We start from the raw sequence: 26771 nt of genomic DNA, 5'->3' as shown, positions 1-26771 counted from the left end.
TACTGTAGTTTTTCATCATTAAACTAGAAGAATGTCAGGAATATATGCGGACATTCACAATCAATGTTCTTTTTGGCGAGGTCCGTGCCATAATTTGTCTCGAAATGACGGCCTATCATCAGTCATGTCTCCGGGTTGGATATGGGGGGGGGGGGGGGGGGGGGGGATCTTTGAAGCCCCGGATCTTTTCAAGCTCCCCCAAAAAGTGACTGTAAAGCTGTTGCTGTAAATGTGTCAGCGCACACCGGGAGTCCTGCAGGAATGCGCAATCAGAAAATATAATGTAGATAATAATATAAACACGATGTCCTTCCAGAAATAAATTGGTAAGCTTTATCATTAAAATGGGTTTATAACAGTGCCACGGTTAAAGATGTAGTCTATAATTGAAGATGTTTCTCGCATCAACGATAGAGCACATAGGAATTTATGTTTCATTAAACTATCGCACGTTTACAAGCTAATTAGTTTTCATTGTTTGCTCCATTTTTTGATTAACTCCCGTCAGAGCGAGTAACCTGAAATGCCCGTTTGGCGTAGAGTATCAAAGAGCGTAATTCAGTCTTTTGGAAAGTATTTCTGTGTCCATTCAGACGCAATAAAAAGGACAGATGGCAGTATGAAGCGTGTATACAGTGTCAACAGGACGTGTATAGGCAACAGTAGCCTGGTAAAATAAAAACAAAAGCTTTGTGGACATTTCAAACAAAGAGAGCTTTCTGTTGCGTAGACTGACGGGCTGACTGCAGCACGATTGTTTCCTATGATCTGCTACACTTACAGTAACACACAAGTAAATATCACCAGGTAGGGATTTCCTCATGAATAATGTGATTCTAAAGCTACACTGTCAAATTAGAGCTTTAACAAATACATCTAAAAGAATATCAACAGTTAATTGGTTTTATTTTCAGGAAATAAGCAAGTATTTCTGTGTTAAGAAACACACTCCAATCCAATTTTGAGTCTTGTAAGGCCATTAAGTCCACCTGCATGCAAGGAGCAATTGTCTCCTTAAATTAGTGAACCGCATACAGTAAGTGTCATTAAACACAAAATTGCACAGAAACGTGTAAAAGGGTTGTGAGACTGGAATGTACAGATTGTGTTTGAGCATGCCAGTGCAGTAAGACATTAGTATGTGTGTGTGTGTGTGCGCACACGCGTGTGTGCGCACACGCGTGTGTGTGTGTTATACGTATGGGTATCTGAGGGCCTTTGTGCCACTAAATCTACACATCTGCCTCTCCTCGCGCGCCCAGAGATGCTACCCAGAAGCAACGGCGAGACCCAATCTGAACAGGTGGTGTGTTCAGTGACCTCACAGAGCCCAGATGGACCAGTTACACTGAGACATAATATAGGGGGAAACATGGAAGTGACATGGGGCTCGGCTTTGAGACTGCGGCAAATATAAAACACTGAGAAAAAAATGATTTGTAAATGTATAATATGTCACATTTATGCATTAAAATGTCTCCAATATGTTAATGTTAATTTGGAAATCCACTTTTTTGGTTTAAATGTATTTTTCCAGTTCTAAGCCACCTTTTCTGCCATTCCCTTTTTCAAATGTGGGTGGGTTTCAACTGTATATTTTACCTAGATGAAAGATTTTAGTCATATGATGTCTAGATATAAGGTTGTCAGAGAACTAAACTGAGCTAATGTTAGCGGCAGCCGAACAGCATGTTGCCATGCAACTGCATTACTCATTGTTTTAATGAGTTTGAATCACCTGGGATGTTTATTTTAAAGAGGAAATGTGGGGGAGTGTGATTGCAAAGATGGCCATGGTGGTGAATACAACAACTCAAATGATTTTGCTGTCATTTTTACTGAGGGACTTTTCTTCCTGAGATGAAGAAGTATAGGTAAAAGAAGCTCTACGTGGTGTTCATGTGTCCCACAGATGTAGCTAACTACAAATAAAGAAGCTACTGGTCAGAGTAATAGCACAATTATGAACACAGACTTGCAAACGTAGAAAATAAGGGAGTCTTGGCAGCAGATCTGTGCTGGTAAACGATATTTCTCCCTCTCCTGAAGCGGCGTGCGAGTCACAGTCAAAAGGCTTATCTGATTGTACTCTTCATGCCAATTAAGACAAGGCAGGCTAAATATAGATATAATGTTATGATTTCCTTTCTTGAATGGCCTTTGATTCTTTCTTTCTTTCTGCAAACACATTCTTGCTGGAGGCAGGATATTTTTGTGTGCAGTGGCAGAGATTTGTAGATATAGGAATCATATCAAAAGGAAAACAGGGGGATTCTGCAGCCATTCTGAGAAACACGTCATCTTTGAAATGCCACGGCTTTTGTTTCACTTGCAGTGATGCTAGGGGGTACGTTTGGGCAGATTGTCACAGACTGGTGCGGAATGAGAAACAGTGTTTAGTAATCCACATCAGAGGAGATAGTTGGGCCGACATCTCTGCGTGTCCATCATTCTACTCAGAAAAACGACCTTGGGTCTTTCTTTCACACCCCTCTTGCATTTAGCCACTCTTATAGATATCATGTCTCAAGGGGCTGAATTTATAGGATGAGTGTGAAAAGTTGTTCACACCCATTTGATGCATACCATGTTGTCATATGCTGGACCTGACATCTTGAAACCCCTTTGAATATTGAGACCTTGCAGACACATGTACTTCAAACGGAACCATTAGAACCCAAACTAATTGAAAGTGACTGTTGTTTAATTGCAACTCACAACTCACAAATAATGCAATGCGACATCTTTTCTGTATGCACGCAGAAGATTCCACGTGCAGACAGTCAGACTTGCTCGAGTCGGGGTTGTGCTGCTGGCATTTCTCAGCGAGCAAAGGGTCTTCACGATTAAACAATTCCTCCCAAGAGTCAGCTGACAAGTGGAGCTCTCAGCGCTAAAATGGGGCTAATCCACGGATAATTAGCTTTGTTTGAATATTCAACGTGGCCTGACTCATGGTACAGAGTCGTTTGCATTTCTGCTCTCGCATTGAATCTAATATTAACATTTCCGTTACGCGAGCTGATCCTGTAGTGTGGTGTAATTCCAATAGTGCCTGACGGTGTTTCTTTCTGTCGTGTTTGACAGTCCATCTATACTCAAGTGGCGGTGTCTTGTTTTCCTTTTTCCATAAATTGTGTCAGCGGCCCTGAGATATGTTGGGGGTGGGGGGGGGGGGGGGAGATGATTCATATCACTTTGTTGCATGTCATTGCTCCCAAACCGAATCTATCCTAGCATCTGGCCATTTTAACATGGTGGCTGCATTCATAGGAATTAATTGAGGGCAGAGGTAAAACAGAGTGTTACATCTCTCCATTTATTGTCCGAGACTGTTAGAAGACAGCTTATGCTTTGTTCTCCCGCTTGTCATTTGACGTTCCATCAGATCTTTGTAGCCTGGATGATTTTTCCCCTCGACAAGTCATATTGTTTTCTCCTTATTAGGCGACAGCGGAAGAAGCGGCCACATTTCACCGTACTCAGATGCTATACAATATCATTGGATGTAATGCCATACAAAGCTGGCAACAGGAAATGTAAATTGATACATGGTGCAGATATAAAGAGCTGATGTGGGGTCAAATGATCACTTCAGACCACTTTATTCATTAAAAGGACTAAATAACAACATTTAGAGAATTAACGCATTATTTGATTAATTGCCATTATGGTCTCTCAATCCCCCAAAAATTAAGTCGTGAAAGCAGCGTTGGATCATGGGAGTTGTAGTCTTTGGCTTTTCTTGGTCTCGAGTTTTTTTAACTCTGTCCTCTTCAGATAAATATTTTTTTTTTAAATAGCAATTTGTCGCAAAAATAGTTTTTGCCTGCATGCTGTTCGGCTGCCGCTAGCGTTTGTTCCGTTTGTTTCAGAGAGAACTTGAGGAGGTTTGCTACCCGTACAAAATTACCCTCATAGGTCTCCTACTCTCCAAAATAAATGTAACCACTAATTACAAATGTTAAAAACAATGAAAAAAGTAGTTCCAACTGAACAATCAGTGCGTCACTGATGCTGTTTTGCTGATGAACGGTCATTCTGGTAGTGCTTCAAGCCCAGCTGCTGCTAACGTTTGCTCAGCTTGTTAACTTAAGATCCAGACATCTCAAGACTAAAATCCTTCATTTGTTTAAAATATAGAGATCTAAAAATGGTATGGTAAAATATGTGGCCGAAAACTGGATTAATAGTTAATTTATGACAACGCAGACACTACTTAGGACACCAGAGCAAGTGCACACACATTACCTTCATTGCAATTACACATTTCTCCTCGTTTGTAAAGGTCCAGTCTATACTGTATATACGTGGATATTTTACATATACTTTTATGACATATAATATGACATCCATGCTATTTCTCTATTCCTATCACTGCTACAGAAGATCGCTCACACGGTCCATATATATCCGAGGCCTCCATAGTTTCCTAACTCACGCATTATAGGCAAAAAGAATAACAGTGTGGCGCCACAAATGATGCACACAGTCGCCCTCTGACATACAGTAAGGTGGTGCATCTCCCCCTGTGATGGTTTTACAGCGCCTCTCTTTGTAGTGCCCTTCAGAGAAACCCTTCGCCTTGCCGCCCTGCGTGCAGGCGTGTAATCCTTTCCATCAATGAACTCCACTGTGTCATTTAGCCGCTCGCAGGACGCCGGCCAATTCCCCCGCAGAGAGGCCGGCCCACATTATTAAGGCAAATGGCATGAAGAGGCTAGGGCCAGTTAGCCTTGGAGCTGAGAATAGCATCAGTCCCATGCAGGGGCAGGTACACACAAAGAGGAGCCTGGGGGTGCCACACAGGAAGCACCCCGCCCCTCCCCGTCCCCGCTCCATCTCTGGCTTCAGAAGAGCCACAGATGAATAATATTACGGTCACACGGCGAGTCGGAGTCTCCCGTCGGAGCCGTGTGTTTTGGGGCTGTTATTGGGCTTGTTTAAAACCACCAGCCAGTCATGCAACATGCATGTGAGCACAGGCCTGGTGTGTAATAAGTCTTGGTGGAGAATTGTGCTTAACTAGCGCTGTGGGCAGGGACTTGTGAGGGTATAGCACTCACCAGGAATATTCAAATGTATAGACCACAAGGGTTCGGGTTGCAAACGCACATACATAAACAAGACTTGGAATGCTACAAACCCAAACTTTGAAATTGCTATAAAATTCCACACATGCCCGGCAATGTAACGGAGGACATGAGATGTGTGGAGGAGGTGCAGGAGAATATGTCTCTACTGAAAGGGCACATGGAAATGTTGCTGAATATCCAGTGAGGTTCTTCCAAAGTTGAATATAAACTAAGTGAGCCAGAAGCCATGATGAGTGCTGCGGTGTAATCTGTAATGAACAGGCATTACATGAATGACCTCTCTTCTGATGCTCACTAAACCATGTTTGGATTGTGGAAAGCATGGTTCAATATATATAACAAAATCCATGTTTTGACTCAGCAGCAGGAGTCGACATGAACTCGAGAATGTGGAAAGTGCATTAATGAGATCTCATAACTAGCTACGGGCACATTTTGGTGCATCTTTCTGCAAACTGCATAAAACCTGCTGTGAGTCACGAGGAGGGCCCAGAGCACAACAGATGTTGCTTGATTTCTAAAATAATAGAGAGGTAGGGCTGAATACCTTGACAGCGCAGTCCTTATGTACTCTTAGCAGTGGAGGAGCGCCAGGGAAGAATTAGGTCAGCTGAAGTGCGCTGTGCCTCGTGGAACTCCATGTTAAAGCAGCATCAGGGGAGAGAGGAGGCGCGGCCGAGGGGGGGGTGCTGGGTAACACACAGGTAGAAATTTCTGGAGCAGCACAACCAGTTTCTTTATTTCCTTTTTGCTCTTGTATCATGGACACGTGAGCAGAAACGCTACACCCCTGAGTCCAGACGGCAGTCTAATTATTTTGAGCAATGAAAAGAGAAGGAGAAGGGGAATGAGAGGGAGAAAAATGCATGCGAATTGCAATTCTTTCATACAGCCTGCATACAGGGTGTATAACCACAAGCCTGAAAAAATCCTTACGGCACAATAAAACTGATTGTATCATCACCTTTTTCCCCCTTACAGGGTGCATTTCTACTACTCGTCACATCACCTCCTAAAAGGAGCATGTACAGTGCTGCTGGAGCGCACAGTGATGGCGAGAAGAAAAGGAAAGCGCAGCCGCGATGAGAGGAAAGAGAAGGCACAGTCAATACCCATTTTTGCCAAGGCATCTTGGAGGAAAAGAGCAAAGAGACAAAAGGAGCAGATGGATGGAGATGGAGCTAATGGTGAAAGAGAGTGTGGCAGGGAGTAACAAAAGCATGAGGGAGTGAGCCTATGTGAGTGATAGAAAGATTTGGACAAAGAAGGGGCTTGAGTCGGAGGCAGATATGGAAGGAGGGGAAGGAAGATGGAAGCTAAGTACAAGGGAGGAGTGATTGGGGACAGGAAGTGAATACTTAACAAAGGGTCAGACCAATGGTAGGCGAGCGAACACCTCACCCTGATATGAAGATGTTCCCTGAACCCCCCGCTGTCCCCTTTCCTGACACCGGGCCCCTGCACCGTGTCCACTATCTCAGAGCCGATCTCACGGTTACCACCTTGCCTCCCCCGCATACTCCGGTCACGCTCTAAGATCTGCCTGCTTACGATGCCTATCTGGCTCACATGTGTATTCATTTACAGGAAGGTCTAGATTTTCACCAGCAGAGATTCTTCCACATTAACTCATTGCCCTCATGACCTTTGGACATAAACTGTGTTTTTTTACAATCTCTCTTGTTGGGAGGAAATAAAGTAATCGATGTGTGTAAAATGGAGATTTAAACTGGATGTGATATTCAAACGACTTGGCAGCTTCCCATCAGCATGAAGCTGTGTGTAAGCATAATGCAGATTGTGCTGAGCAATAATGTTGATTTTCCTCGTGAGTCAGTGTTTTTGGCAACAGAAGTTTCCCCCCCACTCAAACGCCGTCGTGCCCGAAGCCATTTCCACTGTCTTGAAATAAGACGATTTCCATCACTTATTTATTTTGATATCTGATCATCAGCGGTGGAAATCAAGAGTGAGATTAACTGTCAGCCAGTCATTCAATCAGTGGAGCCCGGCCCCCCCCCCCCCCCCCCCCGTCCCTCTCATAATCCCATGGCTGTGTGTTCTGTGCTGCTCTGTGTCCACCGGGACTGTCATCACCGCCACAATAAACAGGATTAATCAGCGCTGGCATTGGGCACTTTGGTCCAGATGACGCGTGTAATTAAGGAGTAATTGGCATGTCATCTGTACATGAGGAAATATGACAAGCGCGAGCCAGATGTACTCGTCGTTCCGCCCGGCAACAAGCGGCGCTTTAACAACCTCAAAGGCCTTTTTTTTTTTCCAGAGATAACTTCCTTTACTCTGCTGACACTCTCGCTTCCTTAATGTCTTTACTCCCTCGCATTGTAATTCACTCGCTTATTCATTTATTTACATGCTAACACACTTAAACACTAATTTGCTAACTTATTCATTTATTTACATGCTAACCCACTTACCGCCGCTTGCATTCAGCAACTTATTCATTTATCCACATCCAGGATGACACAGTTACTTTCTTGCGTATTCATTTATGCACGTAGGAAGTCACTTATTCTCGCTTGCTTAATTAAGAGGCCGCTCTCTTTTCACTTCACACAAAAGGATGGATTTGCGCGGCTCAATATATACTGTGGCTGCACACAATGGGAGATGGCCGAGATGCCCTTTCATGTTTAGGGTCATTGGGGCTGCAACAATAGGTCTGAACTGCCCTTATCTCTCCTTGTAAACGTGGAGCTGCGGGATAAGTCAGAGCCCGATTTCATGGCTCATGTGGGAGATGTTGGGATGAACATAACGGAGGGGAGAGTTTTCCTATTTGCCCTTGCACTGTCTATTTCCTCGGTTGTTAAAGAAGAGCGTTATAAAAGGGAAATTCACCACCACGATGCATTATCTAAGCTCTAATGAAACGTAGCGTGCACCTATTTATTATTATTTCAAAGTTACTTGGAGTATATGCAGCCATAAATAACATTAAGAAGCAACACTAGGAGAGAGAAACCTGTGCTGCCTTCTCTCTGTAAATTCAATTGACTCAGGGAATATTAAAGGCGTGCCAAAGCAGATTATAATAGATCGAGAATGCTTCGAGGAGAATTTCAAACACAAACAAACTAAAGCACTGACATAGAAGTTGGGCTGGTGCTGGGCGTGGAGGTGGGGGGGAATTGGCAGGGATGGAGGTCAGCGATGCACTTGGCTGGTATCCTCAGATAGCTGCTGGCTAATTTGCAGTATGCCCCCATTCGCAACAGAAAGCCCCGGTCCCCGCTGGGGGGGGGGGGGGGGAGGGTGGCCATAACGGCAAAGCAAATGGCTCATAGAGATATCCCAGTTGTTTTTCATCACATCAATTTCACACCTGTGTAGCCAGTTCTTCAGAAATGTGACAAGGTGGAGACGGGGGGAGAAAGAAAAAGTAGGGGAAAGGGGAGATAGTGAAGAGGAGGAAAACAAGGAAGCTGGAGATGCAGAAATGTGGCCATGTTCAACTCAAGGCCTCCTTCTGCGAGTGGTTCCTGTCAACGCTGTCTCGTGAACAGATAAGAGAATATCTCCACGGTTTATATCTTCACTGACTAACACAGAAGTTGTTCAGGCCACTCAGGTGACTCCCTGGTTTGTTTGCAGGGACTTAAAGAAAATGTCACCCACAAAATGACCATTTGTATAGCAATTACTCACCATGTGGTACTTTGAATTCTTCGGGACAACTTTAATACTTCCTAAACATTCATTTGCCAAAAAAGTCTGTTGCTCCATGGACGAAGTGTTGTAAATGGTAAGGTTTAGTGCAAAGTCATGTGTGGGGAGAAATGAGACAGGAATCATACGGCACAAGTTGTGTGAGAGTTTATATTTAGATGTTTTGATATTGTTTGTGTTGTTAAATGCGGCCTCCATTTATTTTCTTCAATCCTTCAAGATGTTTCTACATTTCTTGGATGCTTTGTGTTCTGAGGGGGCGTTTTCTGAAATAATCCAGGGTACGAATCAGAGTAATTGATAATCATTTTGTGGTTGACTATTCCTTTAAAACGGCTAAATAAGGATGTGTGGGTGCAGGGTTAGCTTGACAATGACAAATTAGTCCTTTTGGGGATGAAATGTTTCTTTAAAGTAGGTCATTTGTTGGAGTGTTATAATGCTTTGGAATGAGCAACAATGTACTTTACTTATTATTTTATTGCTGCTTCCCAGAATGTGTCCCAATTATTGTTTTTAAGTGTTATTACTACAGTCCTTTTTTTGTCTCTGTATGAGTCACGCCTTCAAGGAAAAGTACTCGATCAACAATGAAAACTTCCACTCTGTTCCAAAAGGTGTTGCAGTCACCAGGTGTATCTGTGCTCTGCTTGTACAGGCTGAGATAAGAGATATTTAACCTGTCAATTGCTTTATGGTCCCTCCATCAAACACAACTTTATAGCAGTTTGTGTACTTCCTGCTTATCTGCAAGAATGTATAACGAGCGGTGTGCTCTGCGGCATTATGACTCAACAGCAAAGCATCAACTCATAGTTAAACCGGGGAAATCTCACCAACTGTGGGTTGAATAATTATAAAAGCAAATCAGCTTGAAAGTACAGCAAGAACTTCATTTTGTGTAATTACAGGATGTGTTGGTTATAGACTCGAGCACTGCAGATAAACAGCAGGAAGTCCGGATAAAACTTGTGTGAAGTCAACAAGACTCCAACTCATTGGACAATCTTCCATCCTGTATAATTAATGACTGTGCATTTTTAATTACCCCTGTGTGGCGGTAGGCACTACAGCTTTTGTTTATCGAGCCCCACTGATACCCATATTAACAAAGTTAGGTTAATGACTGAGGTATTTTACTTAATAGCATTTTTATTACTCCCGCTAAGAATGAAGCAATTAATTAACAATGGGCGAATTAAGTCCCGCTCCTGTAATGGCCTACCAACACAGGACATCATTACCAATAGTCAAAATAATTCATAAAGCGAGGAGTCAGGTGGCAGGACGGTGGAGGGAAGATGAATATTCCCCCGGCACACGTCTGATTTTTCATTTTAGACTGGAATAAATTATGAATAGGGTCTGTCAGCGGACATGTTGGTGGGAGTGCATGCAGAGCGAGCCGCAGGATCAAAGATGCAGTACCTCAAGTCACAGGTCTGACATAAAGAAAAGCTGCACAATATGAGCAGGTGAGTTCTATTTGAACAGATAAAGGTGAATTAAAGATACAAACGAAAGAGAAGGAGCGCTGGGAAAGTAAAGGCAGAGAATGTTCAAGAAATGACATCGAATAATGGACCTCAAAGACATATATGAAAGCGCATAATCTTTTAAGCTTGCATTTTGAAGGTAATCTTCCATTAAAGAATACTAGCTTTTTCTTTTGTGGAGGAGAAATGCATAGACAGCAGAACTGATGGAGACTATTGCTGCGACTTTGAATAGAGGAAAATGGCAAAAAGTGCAATTTCTCCACCTCCGGTCCGCGCTGGTACATTATTTCATTCTAAAAAGTAAAACAGTGGCTGCGGAGGAATATAATCCCCCACCCCCAACCTCTCCCAACACACACAAACACACAAACACACACACACACACACACACACACACACACACACACACCCTGAGCCCAAGTACACATGCAACAAAGAGGGGGAGATTAAAGCATTAATTCAGTGAGATGGAATAGGATCCGGGAATACATTTAGAGTGAATGTTTGGGGTTATCTTCTCTGCTGTTTCGACTCTCCGTACTCCGCTGCACTCCACATGCAAATGTAGATGCGGGGGTCACACGCTGTATCCTATAACATATCGGGCTGTACACTCTTGTTTTTTTGATAAGCTCTGTTTATGTGTGTGTGTGTGTGCCAAAGGGTCTTGTGTGTGAAGGTGGAAAAGTACCAAACCATCCATGTGCACAGTGCTCCTTCTGCTTGCGTGTGTGAGAGAGAATGTGTGTATTTACATCTCAGACAGTGCATTTCAAGCTGCACTGCCTCCCTGAGAAAAGAAAAGAAAAAAGAAGCAGAGAGCCTTGTTTGTTTGCTTGTCATTGCAGGCTGGGATGCACTTTACCAGCCTTCTCCTGGCTTCACACTGGATACCAGCTGGCGGGCGCCACGTGTCGTGCCAGTGTCACAAACGGAGGGGAAATGTGCCTCATCATATAGAAAAGTAGTCAGCCTCCAGTCCTCATTAAAAATGCACTAACGCTGAACGCTCACATTAATCTAAACATGCTGTATTTAGCGCGGGTAGCCTTGTGTACAATCTATAACACACAGCAATTACAGCAGGTACTTTTGGCTTAATCTGAGCGCAATGGGCCACAAATGTGAAATATTCCTCCGGCAGCCAAAGCCCTATATGATCCAGGATGTAGTCCATAGCACTGAGATAGATATGGAATTGGAAGATGACAAGATTTAATCTGGCTGCCGCCTGATAATGGAAAGAAAATCTGTTAATGTTCTATCTATTGCAGATAATCATCTCTGAGGTATCAATTCCTATGTCAAGGCATCCATCATCCTAATATAGACTAGAAAATGATCTATAAGGATAATACGAAACACTACCAATGTGATATAAATTGTAAGTCAACAAGCATGCGACATAAAATGAAGCTTACTCGGCGTATTTGTGTTGTATTATGTTGCTCATGTACTTGTTGGTGTACTACAAAGGCAATAAAAGGCATCTGTCATGACATCATTACGACGGTTGTGGCGAGGGGGGTTCAAGGAGAAGTGCTAAGATGCAAGCCATAGAAGCATGCTTTCAACTGCAACCCGAGTAGGTTAGAGCAAGTAGCGATCACATGAGCATACTCTTTAAGACTTTGATGATCGCTCAAGGGACGGACAGAATAGCTTGCATCGTATCGTCCCATAGCAACAACTTCTTGAAACCTCTCAGGTTTAAATCTAGCACATACTCACGTGAGGGCCGCTGGATCTGTGCCATCATCTATAGACGCCCTTCACACAAGACACACATGACGGAGACATTTCTGGGAGTCATTTCAACAGATGGGTTTGGAAGGAGGCCATGCGTCAGTGATAAAACATTGACGTATGTTAGAGTAGATGTTACACTTTACTTGCCTACTTCACAGTAACTAAGTACTAAGTACTAAAGTAGAGATTTAGGGTACTTGATTATTTCCATTTCCTGCCATTTAATATTTCTACTCTAGTACAATTTCAAGGTAAAACTTCTCACAATATTTATTTGACAACTTTAGTTTAGAGCTGCAAAGATAAGTCAATCAACAGAAACAAAGTATTGCAAATGTTCTTGATAATCAAGTTGTACCTGCTGAAGCGTCAGAAAATACTGTTTTGAGCCCCTCAAATATTGCAACTTCCTGCTTTTCTGTTTGTTTTATCATTCGGGTAAATATATAGATTTTTTTCGATTGTATTTGTAGATACTGGGATAGACATCTTTCACACCTCTTTACATTTCATCAACCAAATAATTGTTTCAAAGATAATTGGCATACAAATCGCCAGTCAAAAGTTACAATGAAGATTAAGATAAAGTTTAGTAATACAAAAAGTATACAAAAAAATTATTGATCATGTTTTATTAAAGCTTAAAATGTATTGATCCCTTGGCAACATTCACAATATAACCTGCAGGATTCAGGTGATGACCACATGAATGCATCAATAATTAGAATACAAATAATACAATACATATTAATCCGAATTGGGCTGTTGAATGAGTACTTTTACACTTTCATAGTGTATTTCTACACTGTGGTATCAGTACTTCTACCGGTCTTACTGTATGTTGTATAGCTACATGTCTGAAGTGGCGTTCAGAGGGGGTGGGGATATAAACTAACACAGCAGTTGTAACAGTGGTCATTTTAGAATAACTTATAAGCAATTATATTTTCATGTCCATGCCAAGCCACGAGGGATAAGAGCACTAGCCACATAAATGGATAATGAGGCCACGCTCATAATGAACTGATATATGGTACACAAAGTAGCACTACGGTCCAAACATGAGGCGAAGTGAGACGCTGGAGAGCCTCCCGTATAAACAGGCGTGAGTTACGGTGTCTTCCTGCGACTCGTTTTGCCACTACGACAGGCTCCGCTATGTAAGGCTGTCAACATTTCCCTACCGTAATAATAATTAACCTCAATTTCCCCTCGGCCCCACAGTCAGCGGGAGTAAACAGGCCGAGGAGGACACACACAAAAAGAACACCTCCATGGTAAAATGTGGTTTCTCATCAGGAGGTGGCCACATGGTATGGAAGATAAATCATTTCCTATATGTATCTGAGCCACTGCGCTGCCAAGTATAAGATAAGGAGTCCACTGTTGTTTACAAGGTTCCTTTTTTATGGATTTTATTTATAGTGGATCATGACCTTGAATACGATTAGCGAGTCAATAACATGAATTCACTAAATTGCATTCATTGATAAGAACACACTACAGGATTGTTTCATAATAAATACTTCCCGTGATGAAACTAGGGCGTGATTATGTTTAACAGTGAAACAGTACTGTATAATAGCAGTGTGATTTAATGGCTGCTGAGACACACCAATTCAAACATGATTAGTGAGTTCTTCCCTAAATAGAAACGTGTGGGAGCATTGAGCAAAGTCGCCAACTTTTTCCAATGTTATAGATATTTAAGGAGATTCTGATGAGCCTCTGACATTTCAACTACTTTTATGACTTACACATAAACAGACACTTCATCTGCTTTCAGCTCTTAAACTTCTTTAAGTGCTTGCATAAAAGCTGGCAATTTAACGGCATACAGAGCGTAAAATAACTTTAAAATCTTTATTGCAACTTCCTTTCCGTGCTTCAACATCTTGGCATTTACTTATACATAAACAAATATTAAAATAAATAAACCACTGTTGGTTTCATAGAGGGCAAGCCTTTAATGTGTCTGCAATTCAGGCGAACAAATCCTACAGAAAATATAAATTATTGTCCACATTTCCGTTATGTTAGATTCTGGGTTTGGGAATTGAGGTCTGGAAGCATTTGAAAAGAAAATACATGAATACATGGTTTGAAAAGATAATACATTTGTCTATGTGTGTTTCCATGTTATGTTCTCCAACAGTACATCTCCTTAGGGACTGCCAAGCTCAAACCACAACTGTTCCTCAACCATTTTCACATTCATCCAGCCCAGACTGGGGCAAGGCAATTTGGCTCCCGGAACATCTATACAGTGCCTTGTCTGGGAATGGATTTAGTGATTCTGATCTTTTTTTTGTGCCTATGCTCTTTGTCTCCATTGTCAAGACTCAGGGAAAGAGAGAAAAGAAAGAGAGGGAGGAAAAAAACAAGTTTGACCGAAGCCCAGTCAATTATCTCCCAGGTGTTTGACTGAAGTGATTGTAAGCGATCGCGGCGGTTCCCACGAGCCCTAGACTGAGACGGGTTGGAATTAGCCAGGAACAAAAACCCAATTCAGCAGAAGTGAAGAAACAGCAGTTTTGAATAAAACCAGGCAGAGAATGCAAAAGAAAAGGCTCCCCGCAGAAGATAAAGTCGAATCTTGGCTCCCTTTTTCCCCCTCTTCCTCCATTCCCCTGTTACACACAGCCTATCATATAGCCGAGTCTTTTAAACAAACTGCGGGGCTGGGATTGTGTCTGTGCTGCTTCCAATACCGTATTGTGTGGAGGTTAATTACTGGCAAGGCATGAGAAAATTACATTCTCAAAATAAAGTATTATGATTGGCCCTTCCTGCTGGCTATTTTAAGTAATGCGCGGTCTTCATACGAGATAGCTGGGAAGCCAGATTTTCCGACTTGTTCGATATCAAGTAACCTCGTTTCAAGTCCTCTATTAAAAAAAGGGACTATTCTTGCAAATTACCTTTCTTTCCCAGGCCCTAAACACCATTTCCTCACGAAGATTAAGTTATAGCCTGTTATAATAACACAGGACACTTTTCTATTGATAGCAGTGCATTTCCTTGCGTCTTTTCACATATCTCCCTGAGAGAATTCAGTCATGCTGAAGGGCAGCATTACTGTACGGGGAAGGATAGTGTGGAGATTGACATTTAGAAAATGGAGGAGGGGGGGGGGGGGGGGGGGGATTTCTGAAGCATAACCAGCAGTGGTGTTACTGTACAAGCTAACGTACGTTAAATCTAGACCAGGCACATTCGTCAAGTCAATTCTTAACCATCAAAGAATGGTTAACTGAGGAAGACGAGTTTAGCCTGCTTAGGTTTGCATGAATCTCATGTTCTCGGGCAATGATTGTGCATTTTCCTCTCTGCTGGAATCTTATGTACTCTTGCCTTCCACATGAGATGGCCACGTCAAGCATGGTTTGTGTCCGCTGCACGCCAGCTCACACACATCAAAGCAAATAAATATGAAGCCTGAGGAAACGGGCGCAGTAAGGCTGAAGGTGTCTTCCGTCCGGACAACCAGGCGGCAGAGGTGCGCATCACGTGCGAGTTAGCACCGCTTCGGCCTGGGATGAACGCACAACTAGGACACGACTCGGGCGGGCTATGAACTACACTATAGTTATAACTACGGCTTGATCACCCCGACAACCCAAAGCACCCAATAACCACAACATGTCATCTAGATGTTCTTTAGAAATAATGTATGAGCAAGTCTGTTTGTTAACATCACGGTTAGCATTATAGGCTAGCTTTCCCATACATGTCCATTCATTCATTATAATGTCTTCTCAGTTCACTGACCAACGTGGTTGCAGCATGCGTGTGTGTGTGTGTGTGTGTGTGTGTGTGTGTGTGTGTGTGTGTGTGTGTGTGTGTTCAACCATATTCTCCGGTTGAACCCACACACAGACGCACGTATGTTTCTGCTCTCTTTGTTGAATTAAAGCAGCTTCCTTCTTCCTTAACCAGATCTCACACTGAGCTGTGGAAGACCCTCTGAAGCCGAGGGAACGAGGGCGAGTAAAGGTCCATCTGTCCCAACTAAAGCACCTTCTTGGGGCGAATGAGGTTTGAGAAGCTCCTGTGAAAGGATGACTGGGCCAGCAACACTTCAGCTTGTTGATGCAGTGTGACATCCTGCAAGCAATGAACCCCATGTTCCCACTAATGACCTTCTCCCATGCAAACTAGTCTCTTATCATCAAGCTCATTTGTAGTGTCACCTCCTTCCTAAGTGTTGTCACCTCCTGCTCTCAGTGTTGCCACCCCCTGCCCTGACTTTTCACACATTAGGTACCCTAACGCCACAGTATTGATACATTTTGAATTCACTTTTTGTCCCTGCCGCCATACAATTGTTTCCCCAAAGTTTGCTGCTCTGAGATACCAAAAATAAAAAGGGGGCGTTTGGGCCAGGCTAAATCCCATTGAACTTCACTAGAATATGCTAACCCCCAGAAAAATACACATGCTGTTCATTAAATAATCTTTGATAATTCTTACTGGATACTGAAGCTTCAGTCAGCAGAGAAGGATCAAATTCAGTCACATTGAACTGAAGGTAGAAATCAAATCTCTCCAGTGATTGGGTTTTGTTTTCTTGCTGCTGTGTTTCATCCACCTCTATCGCGGCAAACACCTCCACACGGACGCTACTAAAAACAGACAATATTGACATCTCCTCTACTGCAACAAATGGACAGTCTGATTGAACCCAAATGAATTTGGAATTGCTGCAGCCGCGTTGGGATTTGTCTTGGGAAATGTAGCCCAGTTACAAGGGAGCGAGTGTGCACCGGAGACAAAGAGAGATAAAAACAGAGCCATTAAATAGAAAGTGTCTGTACTTCAATACACAGTGGAAGGAACAGACGCTGGGGGTGTGTCAGGATGCAAGACGGATTGACTAAGTCATCACTGTGGCTGAAGCTTTCACAGCCATACCCAAAACCTGTTTGTAACATCTTATTTCCAGCATGCACCCAGGGGCCACTTCCGCGTGTCTTAGACGGCATGAACCCCCCGATGGCGGGCAGACCCCTCTGATCCTGCTGCTCACACTCTGGTCCTCTCTCCAGGGATCCGGGATAAAGGGCCTTTTTCTCGTTTCAACACTGCTCTCTTACCTTCCCTGCATCACCTCTGTTTTAACAACAGCCTGTGTCCATCACTCACTCTTTTTTTAACTCCCCTTAATGCTCCTCCTCACACACTTCCTTCCCCTTTACTCTCCTTTTCCCTTGTTTCCTCTCTGCAACCAGACATTGAGTGCAGCCAAGGCCATTGTGTGTGCCGAGTGGCTCTTTATTGAGTGTCACGCTGGCTGATAATCGCTGTTTAGCGGTTATCGCCCCTCCACACCAGGCCCATTAATTAGGCTTAATAGTCGAAGAAGCAACTTTTAAGGATGCACTTGTACAGCAATACAGCTTATGCGATGCCACTTGTTTGCGTGTGACTTCCGAGTGTGTTTTTATTAATGCTTACGTGCAGCCTCTGTTGTTATGCGTGTGTTCGGCTAATCAGGGGGAGCCAATTGTAACTGACGTGTCCGTGGTTTATCAAGCCGATGATGTGGCGGGTGAACAATGGCGCCAGAAACAATGAGCCGGGGAGCGGTGTCAACCGAGATTACAAACGTCTCGCGGAGCCCTCGGGATGTCAGATCACCATATTGTGGGGCTAATGAGATGGTGACACATGTACACAAAGGTGTTGTAAAACCCTTTCTCTGTGACGGCGCAGCATGCTCACTGTGACATTTCAGCAGGGGGTCATATCGAGGTGACTCAGACAGACACGATCTGCAGAGATGCGCTGCCTCCTAAAGACTATAACATAGGATTCTCCTTTGAAGCAAATGCTACAGACGGATTTCTGAGTGTTGGGGAAAAAAGCATTGTCAAGTTTTGTGACGCAATATGTCGCTATTTTAGTCGGTATAATCTAGGCGTAAACATGTCAGCTTCTCAACATGCGCCAGTAATGTGTTCTTTTAAACATTCCCATGCCCATTCAAAGCCACAGGCTCATTTTCTATGAGCAAAATAAACTCCAAATATGTGTGCATGGCATCAAAAGGGGCTTACATCGCAGACAGCACGTCCTCAAACAAATATTGGCGAAAATGTTGGGGAGGGATTTTGTTAATTGATGCTGTCCTCTTCCCCTTTTAATCACATAAGCCTTGGATGAATCTTGGTTTAATTCGCTGATAGAATGCCTCTTTTCACCAGCCTTCCTCCAGCTCGTGCTGAAAGCGGAAGGGATCAGGTCCAATCCAAATGTCTCCCCAGCCCCAGCGTCCCATGGCTGGTCATGTCTGGGCTGCTCTGGAGAACAGGGGGAACAGGGAAACTGGCAGGAGGAGGTGGGGGACTGTTTGTCGGACCTGGTTATTCCGCTCCGTGGATCCCATCAGGCGAGTCGTGACATGTCTCGTCAGAGGCTACGTCCCACCTGAGCGCCACGCAGGGGGGCCGGACTCCGCGAATGGGAACCGTGTGTAGAACTGTCTCATCTGCTCACATTCAGTTTTCCATCCCGAGAGCAGCTTGTTACATGAAGTCTGACTGTGCCTTTCCCTTTCAAGTGGTCAGCTAACCTCGGCAATATTTCATCAAGTATTCTTTTTGTTTGCTTCCCCTGTTCAATTAAAATGGTTGAAACCAAGATAAGCTTATCACCCCAAAGTCTAACAGCTGCAGCGCAATTTCCCGTTTTCCTCCAATTTGCATATTTACTCATTTTCATTAACTGTGTACCCTCTCCATTAAAAGCTGTGTACTTCTTTATAACCTAGACTATGAATATTTGAACTGAAGCACAACCTTCATGGCATCCAATATTTCTTATTTGGCTCATTTCTTGGGGTAATTCTAGCTCCACTGATGCCGTCTCTGATTCAAGCGTTAAAGCCTTGTCAGTTAGCAGTATGATTAGCATGCAGAGAAGAAGGGGGGGGGGGCTCAAATGCCCATCCCTCCAACCCCGGTCTACAAGCCTGTAAGGCGTTGGAGCTCTTCTGACAGCTGTGACTCAAGGCTCCCAGTTGGAAAAAATAAACGTTGCCTCACTGAAAAGCTTGTATCCCAGCGTGTTAAATGCCCGTAGTTGTGTTTGTGTGTATTCAAGAGTCACAGTGACGGAGAGTACGGAATATGATGAATGAAAAGATAATAGGACGGGGGGTGCTCCTTAAAAAGAGAAAGGGAGTAGAGATGTGTCCTTGGTGTGGCGATTGATGCATGTGACAGCAATCAGGCAGATTTGCATTGTTTTACATCAGCTCTGACAAACATGTAGCATGTGTCCCAGCATGCACGCCTGACAGTAGATCTATCTTTGTCAGACACTTGCGTGCATGTGTGTGTAGCATGTGTGCTCATATTTATGTCTTCCTTGTATTTATGTTCACTTGTCTCACTGTGACATCGGGACCATAGGTTTGGTGCCGCTGATTACAACCGGTGCTAAACCTCGCTCTCGCCTCAGTGGCCAACACAAGGCCAGTTGTCCCTCATGTTTCACATTGCTTGACCCTTCAGTTTGACCTCTCTGCTCCGAGGACAGCTGTCAGCCTCATAAACTAAATCCCACAGTAGCGTTGTTGTCGTGGAACCTTCCTTTCGGCTTGTATTTGACTTCAAACGCATTGTTTAACTAGAACAGCGAATGCCCTATCCTGCAATGTTTATAAAAGCAACAATAAATCATGTATCACTCAACATTTCAAAGGGTTCTTCCTTGGCCCATGCATATATGTTTTACCAAGTTTCATGAATATCAGGCCAGATGTTCAGTTCAGTTATCCGGATAACAAAACGAACCGAAAAGATTCCATGGCAGAGATTATGAACACCAATGATTAGTCAGCAGAATGGTGGCCACTGAGACCAATCAAATATCACCATAAAAAGGATCGTAAATGATAGTTTGATAACATAATCATCTATTCAGTTTCCAGATCAAAGCACCCTGCTTTTGAAATATTTATTTTATTACCCCATGAAAGCAGAGATGTTTTTATATCCTTGCAGATATATTTTGGAGATCCAGGTAGTCTCTTTAAAACGTTTTAGTGTTTGATCCTTAAACAGAGGTGAGCTGATCGCTTTGGATATATGACAACATTTTGAAATGAAACTCAAATCTTTAAAAGTTACTTCAGACTAAATTCAAATTAAGGGAGTCGAATACTAAAACTCTCCTTTTAGTATGACAGGTTGCTCTTCCTTCAAAGGCTCTACTGTGGCTGTGGTCCTGGATCATCGGTCCTGGATGGATATCCTCGTGGATTCATCTTCCTATTATACACACATGCATTTCCAAACATGTGGACTACCTATGTTGCAAATGTATTATCTTTTCAATTTACACACGGCATCTATTGCACGTCTGTCCGTCCTGGGAGAGGGATCCCTCCTCTGTGGCTCTCCCTGAGGTCTCTCCCATGTTCCCTTTAAACTGGGTTTTCTCCGGAAGTCTTTCCTTGTACGATGTGAGGGTCTAAGGACAGAGGGTCTAAGGACAGAGGGTCTAAGGACAGAGGGTGTCGTATTGTCATACTGATATTCTGTACACACTGTGAAGACCACTGAGACAAATGTAACATTTGTGATATTGGGCTATATAAATAAACATTGATTGATTGATTGATAATAATGTCCAGTTTGTCAGAGGACTTTTTCCCCAAAATATTGATTTGATCAAAAAGTAATTTGTTGATTTGATAATGATATCGATGGAAAACTAAGTAGTCACTTGAAGTTATGGGGTGCAAATAGATGTCTTGAAATATGTACAAGAAAACAGCTTAATTGTGAGTCTTGCTATGTTAAATAAGAAAATCAATACCGCTCTTCTGTTTGTACAGTAATTAAGAAATTTATGACAGCAGATTGTTAGCTTAGTTTATCATCAAGACTAGAAACGTTGAAGCATCTCGCTAATCCAATCTGCTCAGTGGAGTCTCTAATAATGCGCTATATGTCCTTCGTTTGTTCTGTACAAAACTGAAATCTGTGTGCAGTGACGTCTGTTCAGTGTGTGTGTGTGTGTGTGTGTGTGTGTGTGTGTGTGTGTGTATTATGTAAAGATAACCGTGCCTGTATCAGCCGGGTCAACACAGCAGAATTGGCCTCAGAAGCGTTTCTCACAGTGAGCACATATGCCGTGTTAGACTATATGTGCAGAGAGACTGGAAACATGCGCAAGAGTCAGGTGGCAGGTTAGCATTCGGAAACTTTGATACCGCTATCGCAAAGTCCATATTCGTTTGCCCACATGACTCCACACAGGCATCTGGCTGTGTGTGTGTGTGTGTGTGTGTGTGTGTGTGTGTGTGTGTGTGTGTGTGTGTGTGTGTGTGTGTGTGTGTGTGTGTGTGTGTGTGTGTGTTTTATATATAAAAGGATATGTCTGTGTGTGCCTGTGTGAATGTGTTAGAATAGAAAGGGTTCAAGTTGACAAACTGCAGACGCCAACACTACGAGAGAGAGGGAGGGTGAGCAGAAAGGGTGGAGGAGAGGAGGAAGAGGTGGGGGTGGAGGAGAGGGGTCTAAATCTGTCTAATCCCTGGATTGCTGAAGTTTCGGAAATCCTGGAAATAGATTAGGAGTTTCGCTGGCCCCGGCCGCCTTTAATAAGAAGGCCCGTTTGGCTCCAAAGTCATGGCACAGCACTTGCATAATGTGCAGAGCCGCCACTTCTTGTAATTATCGTTTCCCCTATTTGGAAAATGATTCAATAAACACTGATCCGCACTGTTCCGCGCATACTGACAAGCTGCGGACGGGACACGCAGCAGCCCTGGAACATTTGCGAACGACCCGCTCCGGCCCAGGCCACTAATCCAAATACCGGAGGAGGATGAGGGCTGCGCTAATCGAATGAGGGCTGACCGTATCGACGGGAGAATCTTTGCAGTTTCTCTCGAGCCGGACAGCCGCTGAGCCGAGGAGCTCCCGATACATTTAGAAAGGTCCGCCATCAGATAAGAGAAAAGTTGCAACACTTTATCTGCTTTCACACATCAGCAAACTTTGGTTCTCTTTTCTTTCGGCTGCCACCAATGTTGTCTCTGATATCTCTTTGTAATGAGCGAGCTCCGAGGGCTACAGGGGGGAAGACATAAGTCATCTTCGTCTATGTGCTCGCTATGGGATTGCACTCCCCCCTCTCTACTGGTGATGCTGTATGAGACTGTAGATATCTGCCTCTCAGCAGGGACACACATGTGTTGGAACATCTTTCATTATAAAAAAGTGTGAACACATACAAAAGAGATGGCATGTTAACTCAAATGGATCTGCATCTAACGGTGTTCAGATGTGTCTTTAACTTTAACAACCAATGTGATTAAGCACAGTTTTAATGAAGGGCTTTTAAGATAGAAGATGTTCTATAGGCCCGTGTTCAAACAGCCTTCCAATAGCAGTTGAACAATAAATACCTTCGCCTTTGTCTAAAGTCTAAATGAACAATCGGGACGGAAATGTTGGGATTTCCAAAGGGAGGTTCTGTGAATAAATTAAAAATCAAGAACCGAAATAATTGAACTATTCATATCTTAGACTGCACTGTAACTTTTATCTTTTAATGTTTATTTTATTAGCTTTTCTTTTTAATGACTGATTTTAAATGCCATTTTCTTAATGTCTTTCATTTTTTCTTTTTCTTTTAATGTTTCTTTTATTATCTTTTACTGTTTTTAAATGCCTTTGTCTGACTGTCATTCATGTTTGTAAAGCACCTTGAATTGCCTGGTGCTGAAAGGTGCTACATAAATACACTCGCCTTGCCTTTGTGTCATCTTCGACACAAAGTGGTAAAAATGATTTGTCTTTGCAACTGATATGAAGCTGTCATTTGCAAATCAGCTGGGAATAGATTCCAAAAAGGCCTTGATAGCAGATGCTGGGTCCTCAGATGGTTGTCAGCAGAAGCTCTTCATTCATTATCATCTATCGGCACATCTGAAGCTTCAGTGGACAAGGCTCCACGGCCATAATGGACGTGTCAAAATGACAAATATTAGCTCTCCGTTCCTGCAATCAATTAAGAAAACTAGTCAATGAGCGGCTATTGATGACAGCACCCAAGATCCAGGGTGCTTTGAAGAAGTGGGAGATTTCACTCTGGTATAAATAACTGCCGCCCTTCTGTTTGTGCTCTCCTGGCTTTGTGCTGTCTCTCTTTTTGTTGCCAAAATGAGGGTAATGTGCTATGAAAGGTATCCCAGATTTCACACTTCCTGGGGCCCTGGGAGATGGAGCGACCAGCTGTCCTTATCACAGCACCCGTGTTCCTGGCTACCCCTGGCCAGAGAGAGCCACAGGCAGCCAAAGAGGGGGGAGACGGAGGGGGGGGGGGGGGGGGAGAAAGGGGGGAGAGAATGCAAAGAGCTACCCAACTGGATTGTGCCTGCTAGAACAAAACCTCTTTGAAAGGGAGTGGATATTTCCAGCCTCTACATACAGTTTGCGCGTGTGGAGATTTACAGCCGCCTCATTGAGTCATAAAAACTACCTTGCTCTCTTCCTCACACACTCACACACTTGAGAGGTTGAGATGAACAAGGCCTGCAAAATGCCAGAAAAAACAGTGACCTAAGCATCCTGGGGTAAGCGTTAAATCTGGCAATATCATGGATCACAACAACCTCGGCCCAGCTTTCACCCAGTCTGTGACATTGCTCTCATTCAAGAAAGTGTCCAAAGTAAGATATCCTTTCACTTCTCAGTGAAACTGCCCATAAAGCTCTCGCACACCCGCGCCCATACACCAATCGTAAATGCGAGTGCCATAACACTAGTGTGGTGTACTGCTCTAGGGCACAATGTTCCATAGATTTGCTCTATATTGCCACCCGAGAGGGCTGGATCAAAATGGCATGGTTTCAGATGGGGAGTCGGAAAAATATTGTAGAAATAATCATAGCAGGGGTTTGGCTACAGCCGGCTTTTGTATTCATGTCACAGTGGCGGTACATTTACGCTTGTAAAATCTCACATCTGCACAAAGCTGCAAAGTGTTTCCTATACGTAAAGTGCCAATGACAAGTTAGGGAAGACAATGAGCTGATTAGCATGCGACCACCTCAGAAAGGTCGCAAACCAAAGTGTTATTTCAATTGAGATACCGTGCTGCATGCAGGAGTGTCGCTTTCAAAATGCATATCCTTCAAGATTACTGGGTAATTTGTCTTTATAATCATGGCATAGTCCTCTTAAACACAAATAATGAATATGCTAATTTCCCCCCAAATCCTTTAAATCAACCCGTCCATGAAGCCACCGCAGAATATTTACACATTGATATTTTGGTTGCTCTTTGCTTTTAAAGGACAGTTTCCAGATACAAGTATATATACTCATAAAATCACATACTTGTATATGTAGTTCGAACCTACCGTGTCACCTGTAAAATGACGTTCTCACAGAGCTAAACTGCGCTCTCAATTGAAGGAGACACATTTTACTCACATATGATTATGGTCGCAGTTCTAAACACTTGGATAACATTGTAAATTGAAACAAAACAAAATCACAACTATTTAAGAGTAGAAGATCATATTTTGGCTTAAAATAACTCATTTGTTGTCATATGGAAATGTAGTCATATGTTTCCCTCAAAGTTAAATTGACAATGCCGTTTAAAGGGAGTGTAATTGTCACGTAAAGGGTCATTTGATGAAATATCTGTGTATTCATTTCCTGATAGCTGTAGCCGTCTCCTCAGATGACATAAGTGATGCTTTCAGGGAAGGTTAATGGTTTAAATGTTTGGCACCGAGTTCACTGACGGTAGTAGCCCTACACACCTGCAGGGAGCAAGGCCATGTATTGATTGAGGACTGTTCATTGGACTACATCAGTGAATGATTGACTGCATGCTAATCCCGCCCATGAGTGAGGTTCAGCAGCTTCATTTGACCCCTCAATGCTTTCTGCTGGTGTTCATTTAAGCTTCATTTCTGACAAGACATTTTGCAAAATGAGAAAAAGAGGGCTAACACTTTAAATAGCGAGGATTAAGTGTGTAAGTGAGTGAGAGAGTAAGAGACAAAGCACAATCCCATTCCAATCAAGTGCCAGAAATACTGAGCAAATAAGCCACGGTAATTTATTCCACAACAACACACATCTTGTTCCTCTTGTTCAAATGAGCGTGGTGGTTGCTGTGTGTGTTGAAAAATAATATAAAAGTCAGCGACGGGGATTGAGAGGCCACATTTGGCATTAGTGCTACTGCAGCTCTTTATGGCAGTTGTAGCACTTCAGTAGCTGTATGCCTGCTTGTTTCAACCACCTGGGGTGCTTCCTTTTAAAGGCCAGCAGCCACAGTGGCCTGCCTTTCATATTTGCACTGATTGTGGGGGCTATTTTGATTCCCCCGTTGCTTAGGTCAGACAACCTGCTGCTCATTCCAGTCACACACTCTGACAGAGGAGGAGGAGGAGGAGGAGGAGGAGGAGGAAGCCATTTTGAAGGAGTGGTCAGACTTAATGGAATACAAAGGGTAAATAAAGACATTCTGTTGTTCTTCTCTTTTCTGTCCCTATTCCTATACGTCCCACCAAAGTTCTCCAAGGTGAAGCTGCACACTTGGACTGAAGAGCAACTCTGAGTGTGATCCTCTCACAGCCTCTGCAGTGTAACGGGGCACCGGGTCCCGAATCCCAACCCTGGACTGCCAGAGTTTTTAAGTGGCTTTGAGATGGGCGAAGTGATAGAGGCTAAGCCCTTAATAGCCATTTCTCTGTAATCTTTCCTATGAACGGCTAAACTATGGGGGTATTGATTTGTTTGAAGAAGGGGGGGGGGGGGGGGAAATGGAGGAGCGGGTGAGAAAAGTACTCCATCAGGACGGGGCATCTTGAAATGTGACAAAGTTGTTCGGCGGCCGTGGAGATAAGCTCAGATTGAGCCCATTTTATCCGATAAACGCTGCACAGTTTGATCCGTGAGAGCAAAACAAAGACAAACTCATCAAATCAAAGTTGACAAGACTGCTCTCGAGCCATGGCGGTGGTCACATCAAAGGATTTGTTAGCCTGGACTGCGTTGGCTTCAACCTCTTTAGTCAGGCGCTCCAGTTAACAGCGCATCCATTGTCACGAAAAGTGCAAACAATTGCTGTGAGGAGGCCGGGGAGGGAATGTGCCGGGACTGCTTAAGTACCATAGGTCTGTTTGTGCTGGTGTAGATGACTGCTTTTCAAATGGCGCTAAGCAATGCTTCATGCTATATCTCAGTGCACACGCCAGCACACATCTCCCCATAGTTACAGCCCTGAAGGATATGGTAATTAAGCTATTATTAGATATGGCAGCGATAGCATTGTTCTCTTTGTAGTCCCAAAGAATACATATTCCTCTGTTTGATGTATTAAGGGAATGTACAGTATACCCTCCTGCCTGGGCAGGGAGAATGATTTAAGAACCTACACAGTGTAATCCTGTTCACTTTTAAGGGCAGAATTTCACATCAGCATCTCTGATAAGTCTGCAGAGGATTCTGGGAGTTCTTTCCGAGCACAGGAGAGACATTTCCTCTCAGAGTTGGTTCATCTGTCGCCGGAGGGAGGGCAGGTGGTCTCAGCTGTATTTCTGGGCTCTGTTTTGATGCTCACTTCACCTGCCCCGCCCCCCCCCCTCCCCAGTCTGTGCATCCTGGTGAAAACAGCAGATAAGTTCTGGCCAAAACACACACACATGTTTGGCATAATTAAGAGGCTTTTCCTCAAGTCCACACACCTGACA

The 26771-nt window shown here is 43.5% G+C and overlaps 1 protein-coding gene across 2 annotated transcripts in view; it reads right to left on the bottom strand.

The window, feature by feature from the left end:
* ppargc1a (peroxisome proliferator-activated receptor gamma, coactivator 1 alpha) overlaps positions 1-26771 on the bottom strand; it is a 266607-nt gene that overhangs the window by 37805 nt on the left and 202031 nt on the right. The gene's annotated exons all lie outside the window — the stretch shown is intronic.

Source organism: Pseudochaenichthys georgianus, chromosome 18 (assembly GCF_902827115.2).
Source record: "Pseudochaenichthys georgianus chromosome 18, fPseGeo1.2, whole genome shotgun sequence".
NCBI lineage: Eukaryota > Metazoa > Chordata > Actinopteri > Perciformes > Channichthyidae > Pseudochaenichthys > Pseudochaenichthys georgianus.
Note: the sequence above shows the minus strand (reverse complement) of the source record. Positions and strands in the feature narration are given on the sequence as shown.